Below are 9,707 nucleotides of genomic sequence, written 5' to 3' on the forward strand. Positions count from 1 at the left end.
TTTTCATTCTTCTGAAATGAAATCTTTCCCTCTTTTTTCTCTCTGTAAATTCAATTGTATTTTCTGGTTTTCTACTGATGAACTAAGTTCATCAAATTTTATCACTACATATGTATTTTTCTTTGTTTTTTGCAGTCTCTCATCAACACCAATGAATTCTAGGTGAGACATCTTTACATATTTTTCACAAAAAATAATCTAACTTTTCATAATCTCTATTTTATGCAACTTGTAAGCCTTAATGCAAGTTTGCTATTTTCAGGCCGAATTTACTCAAAAATCCGCTAAAGTCATTGGACTTTCATCCAGTGCAGCCATGGTAATTTAATTTTTCAACCATTCTATTTAACTCGTGTGGCCTGCATAGTTTATCATATTTTCTTTGAATCAACAAAACAAACTAGTTATTTAGTCTTTATAAAAACGCATATAAAAGGCAAGTGAAATTTATATATTTAGAATTGGACATTAAAAAATCGTTATGCGTAGCATGCATGTTAAAAAGGTACGTGTGTATTGACATACTTTAATTAATAGATAGATGAAACTAAAATATATCTTCCTAGTAAAAATAATTCATATTCCCCTAATATATGCAGGGTCTTGGTTAGTCTTTACTCGGGAACAGTCCAAATCTGGAACTATCACTCAAAGGTAATAATCAAGAAGTATCATACTATAAATTGATTTTTCTTTTGCTATTTTAATTACTTTCTGTTTGAACTTTACAACTTATTTAATTTCTGATCTTTTTCTCTCAGAGCATGGAGAAATCGTTCGAGGTTACTACCAATGTACCAGACATGTTTTCAATTTTCCCTAACTTTTTTTTTTTTTTTTTTGAAAGCATTTTCCCTAACTTAATTATATGTATATAAAATGTGTCTTATAATTTAAAAAAAAAAAAAAAAAAAAAAAAAAAAAAAAAAAACCAAATTTGGATTTTTTTCTAGCTAGGAAAAAATATATATTTGAGTTTGCTAAATTTTACTAGTATGCATTACGTTGGAAAAAATATAAAAATTGCACGTTATTAGTTCATCTATATAAGATCGGATGTAAAAGGGGAAAAAAAAAAAAGAGATGTAAAGATTTGACTACAAAACCTTATTGAATGGGTTCATTATTAGAAAGAAACAAAATAGCAATTTTCTACTCAAATAGTTTTGACAGTGAGATCAGTAGGGATGTCAATGGGGCGGGGCGGGGCGGATGTTGGCCTTCCCATCCCCATCCCCACCTATCATTTTCATCCCCATCCCCATCCCCATCCCCGCGGCGGGTCTAATATTCATCCCCATCCCCGCCCCGGCGGGTACAACTCCAAAACCATCCCCGCCCCACCCCCCACTTGGATATCCATCCCCGCCTAATCCCCACCAAATACCCGCCTAATCCCCACCCAAGACCCACCAAATTTCCGTGTCTCAAATACACAATCCTACATAATTAATACGGATTATAATATTAAAAAAAATATTCTTAATATTACACACATTTTTGTTTATAACATAAGTGTAGTACAAAATATTATAATTAATATTTATTTCACGTAATTATTTTTATAAAATAATATAAAAGTATATGTGGGTATGAGGTGGGGATGGGGCGGGTACGAAGTGGGGCGGGTGGGGCGGGTACAACTTAAAATCCACCCCCGCCCCATCACCCATGGCGGGTATCGTTTTCATCCCCATCCCCGCCCCACCACCCACCAAACCAAGACCCATCCCCGCCCCACTGGGGCGGGGATGGGGCGGGTCTCCTACTTGACCCGCCCCACTGACATCCCTAGAGATCAGCAATATTTGGTTTATATATGGTAGAGATTATAACCTGTTAATGAAGTAGCAATGTGTTAATTTTGACAGTGAGATCAGCAATATTTGTAGCACAAAAGGATTAGATCACAACAGGGAGCGATGACAAAATGATCCGTGTGTATGACTACAAAACTGAGGAGAAGGTGAAGGAGTTTATGGCTCATGACGATTATGTGAGGCACATTGTTGTTCATCCCACTCTTCCATATGTTTTAACCGCGTCCGATGACGAACAAATCAAGCTTTGGGATTGGGAGAAGGACTGGGTTTGTACTCGAACCTTCATAGGAAGCAAACATTATGTGATGTAGGTGGCTATCAACCCGATTGACCATTGATAGAGTATAAAACATATTCCTGAACCTCAACCATCAGCTTAAATTTTTGGTTGAGTTGGTCCTCTAACATGGTATCAAATCTAGTGTGACACAAAGGTCACGAGTTCGAATCTCATCCACCATAACAACTTTGTTAGTGTATCTCTTGATGGCTCGTTAAGGTACGTACTACGTAGGAGTTATATTTGAGTCTATTTTTGTTATTAATTATATTAATTTTGCCATTATTATCTCTTTTCCTAATAATAGGGTAGCTCACGCGCGCGGTATAATTAGCCATTGTAGGAAAGTTATGTAACCGGACTTCAGAGTATTGTAGTACTATATAAATTGTTCTTGGCATCAAAATTGCTCTGATAAAAGTGAGAGAAAGCTAATTATTAATTACAATAAGTAATTCAAAAATCCCATGTTAATCAACAAATGATTTTAATACATACATCAACAACCTTGAATAGTTACAGTGGAATGATATTGAAACTTCTTCTTAAGAATCTGCTGAAATGATCTACCTTTAGCCGTTGTAGCAGCTAACCTCTCTGCAACCAAAGTCAACTATTAAAAATCTAAAAATTCAAAGCAGGAGTACATTCTAAAATCGATTTAAAAGATCTTTAGTGTTCTATGATGAGATTGAAAATTAGTAGTATTACATAAGTAAATGATAAAGTCTAAAATATTATTCTGTGATAAAATCTTCAGTATTATTCAATGCTTTGGGTGTTCATAGTAGGTATTTAGTTAGTAATTGACTTATTCCTTTGCTGTGTAGTGATGGTTAATCTTTGTTATACATAATGTATGGAGGGAAAAATTACGGAAATTCAAAGGATGAACTTAGCTTCGACACCAAAAGTGGCTGTGCAATTAAAACACTCTCAATACCATCAAATTATTCACCTCAATAATCAAATAACAATTAACAAAACTTACGTACGTTCATATTTCTTCTCAAATTCACCAAGAAGATGTCTTCTAACAAACAGCCTTTCCTAGACTATCCAATCATATCTCCAATCAACTCTTCCTCCAAATTTGCAAATAACTCATTCAAAACATATGCAATTATCGGCACATTGCATCCACTACTGAATTGCGATGCAAATCACAATAATAATTAGCAAAAATAACTTAAGCAACAAAATTATTCTACCTTCTCAATGGTGTGAAGGGAAGCACCATACCAACACCAGCAACAATAATAACGAGATCATAATCGAAACTCTTAGCTACCATCGGTAGATAAAGCAACAGAGTTAGAAATTTAGATTTCGGTGACTCAGAAGCTCCAGTAACTCAGAGCTTTTTAGAAGGCCCTGTATATTGTATGATAGGAATTTCTTGCAGAACCCGCCTATAAGCATATCTCCGCATTGAAGAATTAATTCATTATGTCAATTTTTCACCCAAATTGAGGCCAATAATTCATTATATGGGGGTTACGGTTTACATACAACAATCAACTCAATTAGTTCCGAATATGAATTAGCAATCCTTCCTCCAAATTGTTTATTTATAATTAAAAAAAAAAAAAAAAAAAAAAAAAAAAAAAAAAAAAAAAGCAATTAAAACAATCAACCCAAAAACAATTACAATTGCAAAATCAAACCCAAATAAAATACCTTAAAAAATAAGACACAAATTTACCAAATCATGTGTTTCACTATAAATAAATCATAATTCTCAGACATTCTATAAATTTCATAAAATTATAAGTGAAAACGGAATATTAAAAGTACCTATGCCAGAATGCCATCATCATCAACATGATCAGCTTGAAGCTTGGGTAATCAACAACAAGAATACAAATTCACTTTATTCTTGATTTGATTTGGACAATCTATACCTAAAAATCAAGTACTGAAATAGAAAGAAGGAAACCAAATATAAGGATAAGGTGATGAAAAATGCAATGATGTGCCATGGAGGCGATGGAGCTGAGGAGTCGGGTATTAAAGAAGGAAAATGAATTTAGGAATGAAAAAACGTTATTGAGCCTTAGAGGAGAAGATGAAAAATTAGGCAGAATTACACCAAGGAAAAGTCAAAGACTCAAAGTATCAATATATGAAATAAGGGCAAAAATGTAAATTAACATTTTCAGGGATAAAATGGTCTTCACACTGTTCATAAGAGTTTCTTTCCACTTTTTATAAGGTAGGGATAGATATGGAATTTTTGACAACTCGAACCCAATTCAATCAGTAGCTGCCCATAACACTGGAATCAATTGCGTTGATTATTACTTAACAAGTGATAATAAACTCTATATACTCACTGGTTCGGATGATTTTACCATGAAGGTTAGTCATACTCTATGCTTATTACACTAATATTATGAATTTATGATATATTGATATATACATTATGATTTCAATTCAAAGAAAATCTAATTTATGATAGCATGTAAAAGTTAGGTATGGAACTATGAAAATACTCTAGTTCATCCTGACCTTCCACTCATTTTTACTGGATCTGTGGACAAAACAATTCACATTTGGAATGCAATCACTAACAAGTAAGATTCGTACTCCTTTCACACATATATTTCCTTTTTTTTTTTTTTTTTGTGGTTTTTCTTTCTTAAAGCAATATATATTTTCATTGTGGTATATTACTCCGATGATATAATCAAATTTCTTTAAATAGGCTGGAGAAGACCCTAGATCAAGGTCTTGGACGAGTGTGGACACTTAAGTATGACAAAATTTCCAACCAGTAAGACTATCAAGCTTATCCTTTATTTGAAAAACTTTAATTTTGGGTTCAAATTACTAATCATGATTTTGGGTTCAATGTGTTAGGATTGTTATTGGCTGTGACGAGGGATTTCTCGTGGGAAAGTTTGAGCCTTGAAGAATTCGAACTGTGGGATGTCTTGGAACCAAATTTGAGCATCGCAGATTGGTGTCTATTTGAAATGCCGAAAAGTTTATTTTAATTTTTTAAAAATGATTGTCGTTTATGCTTTATTTTCTAAAGATTTTAGAATGCACGTAGAGCATTTAGTCTAGTGCTACAATAAATAAAGGACCATTGTCCTACATATTAATGTATTATCATACTTTGCAAGACCGTTAATTTTAGCATTAATATGATATGTTATTTCACTTATTTGAGAAGCTTTAATTTTGTTTAATCTAGGTTTTTTTTTTTTTTTTTTTTTTTTTGTTCATGCACTCCCTATGTTCTTTTTGGTTCCATTTAATTTTTTATTTTTGGTTGATCTATTATGTTTTACCCTCTTTGCTTTATTACTCTATTTGGCATACCCTTTTTACCATCTTACCCTTTTAACTCCACATAATATCAACTTATTATACTGTTTTCATTTATTCACCTTTTTCTTACACATATTCAATTTGTTACATTCTCTCTCCTACTCTATTCTACATCCACTCATATTCATTTATTCACTCTTTTTTAGTCAAGTATGTATAAAAAGTGAGTAGAATGAACATTATAAAAGTATCGAGATAGTTTTTTTTTTTTTAACATATTAGTTTATCTTAAAATACTTTTCTTGGATTACAAAAAAGGATGGAAATGAAGGGAAGGGAAAGACGAGGACGGGTAGAGAAGAGATGAGGGGAAAGGTGAGCTCCACTTTAACCTCGAACCTCCTCAACAATCCCTCGTTCCCTTTCCTTCCCCTTCCTTCCCCTTCCTTCCCCCCGATAATCCTTTACCCAAACAAGGAAATTTTTCCTCCTCCTTTTCTCTTCTCTTATTTAATTTTCTTCTACCAAACAAAGTATAAAGGACTTTTATATTTTATTTTCTTTACCCTTAAGAAAGTAAAAAAGCTTGAAAGTACCTCATAGATGTTTTGATGGATTTGCATATCTCATCAGTGAAGTGATTCCCAACAAGAATTATAAACGAGTAAATTGAAATTACTCAATTTGAGTAACTAATACTTGTATTATAACTCAAAGGGTATGCTTGTCCATTTTCGCTGAAAAGTAAGGGCAAAATGGGAACGTCATGTTTTTCTCAACTTAGACGGTGTGAAACGTGCAAAGTTAATTTCCTTGGTGAACTTGGAAGTTTCTTTCGGCTCCGACGTTGATTTCGGCTGAGCATGACGGCGAATATAATGACTCCGATGTTGATTTCGGCAGAGCGTATTGATTCAATTAATGGCGATGAAATCAAGTCCGCTATTGAGAAGCGATACTCTTCGAATTGTGTACTAGCGTGTCCATTGAAGAAGCGGGGATATTCAGTCAGTGATTGGTCTTGCTCTTGCAAACCGGCGAATAAGTGTGCTGGTAAGCAATTGCAACTGCAACTATTGATTTATTGTGACCTGCAATTCAAATTCAATTAGTAATAACGCAGCACAACTCTTGATTTATCGTGCCGTATGAGACAAATATTATTATTCCATCAAAAAAAACGTTAACATTAGAATATTACTCCCTCCGTCCCTTTATTATATATCTGTATTCTTTTTTGAGATGACCAAAATTAAGTGTCTTTTTTTATTTAAAGGTTGCATTTTTTTACAGTATTATTCTCTTTTTGATGATTTGTCACCTATTTTTTTTTCTTTTTTTTTTTATTTTAACATCAATTTCCAATACTTTCTCTCTTCTAATTCCAAACCACTTTTTTTTTCTCTCTATTTCTCTCTAACCCCACATGCATATTTATATTCCCAATTATTAGTTGTAAAGAATCTTTAATTTTCTTAATTCCCGTGCAAAATGAGAAATAGGCATGCAATAAAGGGACAGAGGGAGTATTATTCATAACTTTCGAGACAAATATTTGTGTGAATTTTTAGTATGTAAAGGGTTGATTTAAGAATTATCGTATAAAGTTAGTTTTTGTGTGAATTTTGAAAGAAGAAATTAATTTTTTGGGAAGAAATTTAAGAGGAATGAAGTGTCATTTGGGAATAAACTGAAAATTAAGATGAAAAGACACGTATTGAAAAAAAATAAAAAAGAAAAAAATTTGGAAAACAAAATTGACATATGGCACTCTAAAAGTCTAAATTTCCTTTAAATTTTCCTGTTATTAAATATATCCTACCTTATAAAAAGTAGAAAACTACTCTTATGAATAGTGTAATGTCAATTATACCCTTTAAAATGTACATTTACATACATACCCTCATTAATATGTACATGGTATTTTTAATGAATAATGTTTAGACAACTATACCCTCTAAAATATTTATGTACTTCCCTACCTTATCCCTAGAAAACTACTCTTATGAATAGTGTAATGCCAATTATACCCTTCAAAATGTACATTTACATACATACCCTCATTAATATGTACATGGTATTTTTAATGAATAGTGTTTAGACAACTATACCCTCTAAAATATTTATGTACTTTTATGCTTTTATTAATATTAGTTGTCTTGAACATTTATACCATCTAAATATAGTTGTTTACATATTTTCTCTTATTGTTAATTTAACTAAATTTGTGATATAAAAACCAAACCAAAAAAACCTTCTAGATATGGCTAGTTATGACGCGCGCATCGCGCGCGTTAGCTGCCCTAGTTAGTAAAAGATTAGGATTAGGAATCTTCTTTTTTTTTTTTTTTTTTTTTTTTTTAATAAACCACTAGAACGTTAAACGTCAACCTCATTTTAGATACTAATGCCCGCATTTTAATTTGATTAGATCATTTTACCCCTCTTATTTTCATTCTCATTTTGATTGCAACTCTTAATTCTCCATTGAAACTTGAAAGTGGCTTATGTGCTTTTTCCTCATTGAAGCAGCTTACGAGCTTTCTCATCCATTGAAGCATCCTCCATTAAAATAGACTTATGAGTTTTTCCCTTCAATGAACCAGTTTCTGACTTTTACGGACTCCCCATTAATGGACCACCATCTCCTCACCAACCACTAACCCCGTCGCCAACACTTCTCCTCATCAACCACCACCACTAACACCAACAGCCACCAGGACCACCACCACCATCAGAGGCTTCGGAAGTTGTTTTATTAAAAAAAATAAATAAATAAGAAACGCACAAACGCCTGGATTTTTCGTTCCCACCTGCAAGTTACGAAATATCTAGGCGTTTTCCCTTAAAATATCGAAAATTTTGGGCGTTTTTCGGCCAGCATCAAAAAGACAAAAACTCCTTCACAGTTTGCACCCCACCTAGCTTCTCGATCTGCCGCCAATTCTTACAAATGATTCAATGGGAGCAAAAATTTCCAGTAGCAGTATTTGGAACAAACTTTAAACTCCTAATTTTTTTTGTTCATCAAGGATTTCTACTTTCTAGATGGCCAAATTTCAATCATATAATGCGGGAATACTCCTAGGTTGTTATGTGTTAATTTTGTCATATTGATTGCGGTGATACATTGGGATTTATGTACAGTGTATTACTATATTATTAATTCGAATGATAATGTGCTCAATGGATGGAAGATTGAAAGCTCATAAGCCACCTTTAATGGAGAATTCAGAGGGATGGCTGAGTAAGAGTGAGAAGGAGAAGGGGGCGAAATGGTCAATTTACGACTTTAAGTTATAAAATAGGGGCGTTACCGCGTCAGTATGTAAAATAAGGGCGACATTTAACAATACCCTTGTTTTTAAGTTAATTAAGATTAGGAATTCCTTTTCTTTTTTCTTTTTTTTTTTTTTTTTTTTTTTTTGAAAGGCATCCTGTATATGCCAATCTTTAAGAATATCTTTGTTAATTTATCAAAAAAAAATGTTTGTTACAAAAAGTAGTTTTATGATATTTCAAAAAAAAAAAAAGTTTTATGAAACACTGCCACTGATTATATAACCATAAAATAAGAAATTTAATGATACCACCATCAATTAACAAATACTCCGTATTTTTAACATGGAAAGCCATTCTATTACAACCAACCAAATTAATAAAATTTAGTCAATATACAAACCAATTACTCAAAATCAATTAGTACATCCCTATACGATTGCAAAATATATGAACACCCACCTAACCCAAAAACGACTAAATATACCTCAAAACTAAATTAACTACAAACAAGTTCGGCAAATGAAATACGGAGTATATACTTAATTAAAGACATGTATGGCAGTATGGAGCTTCAATTCGATAATTGGACTACATACTTGAAAAATTAGGGATTGAGGTGTAGTGTACTAGCTGAAAATCGAAATTTCAATTACACAATCAGGTCCCATAATTGTAATTAACAAAATTGTACGTATAGTAGTAAAAATTTCGTAAACAAAATTGTAATTAACTTGAATATATAGTTATATTGAATTGAAATAAAATATTAGCTAGAGGTATTTGAAAAAAATAAAATTAAGTGATATTTTAAAGTAATTTATTTAATTAATATCTATTATATGAATCAATTTATTTTGGCAAAATCTAATAATACTCCATTTAAAAGATAGTTATGGACACCAAATAAGAAGGAATATATATTTGTCATAAAGATAATATAAAAGATTTGGAATGATATTATTATAGAATCAAATATTAACAAAAAAAAAAAAAAAAAAAAAAAAAAAAAAAAAGTCAAAAAGGGAAGGGGAGTTTTGGAGGGA

At 32.1% G+C, this 9,707-nt stretch overlaps 1 long non-coding RNA gene across 1 annotated transcript; it reads left to right on the top strand.

Moving 5' to 3' along the window:
* The first annotated feature begins 4,656 nt into the window (after positions 1–4,656).
* LOC145587866 (uncharacterized) lies at positions 4,657–5,254 on the top strand. The gene is made up of 3 exons (XR_014101458.1): positions 4,657–4,679; positions 4,811–4,879; positions 4,966–5,254. It is a non-coding gene; the product is annotated as an uncharacterized LOC145587866 (long non-coding RNA).
* The last annotated feature ends 4,453 nt before the right edge of the window (positions 5,255–9,707 follow it).

Source organism: Chenopodium album, chromosome 17 (assembly GCF_948465745.1).
Source record: "Chenopodium album chromosome 17, dcCheAlbu1.1, whole genome shotgun sequence".
NCBI classification, from domain to species: Eukaryota; Viridiplantae; Streptophyta; class Magnoliopsida; order Caryophyllales; family Amaranthaceae; genus Chenopodium; species Chenopodium album.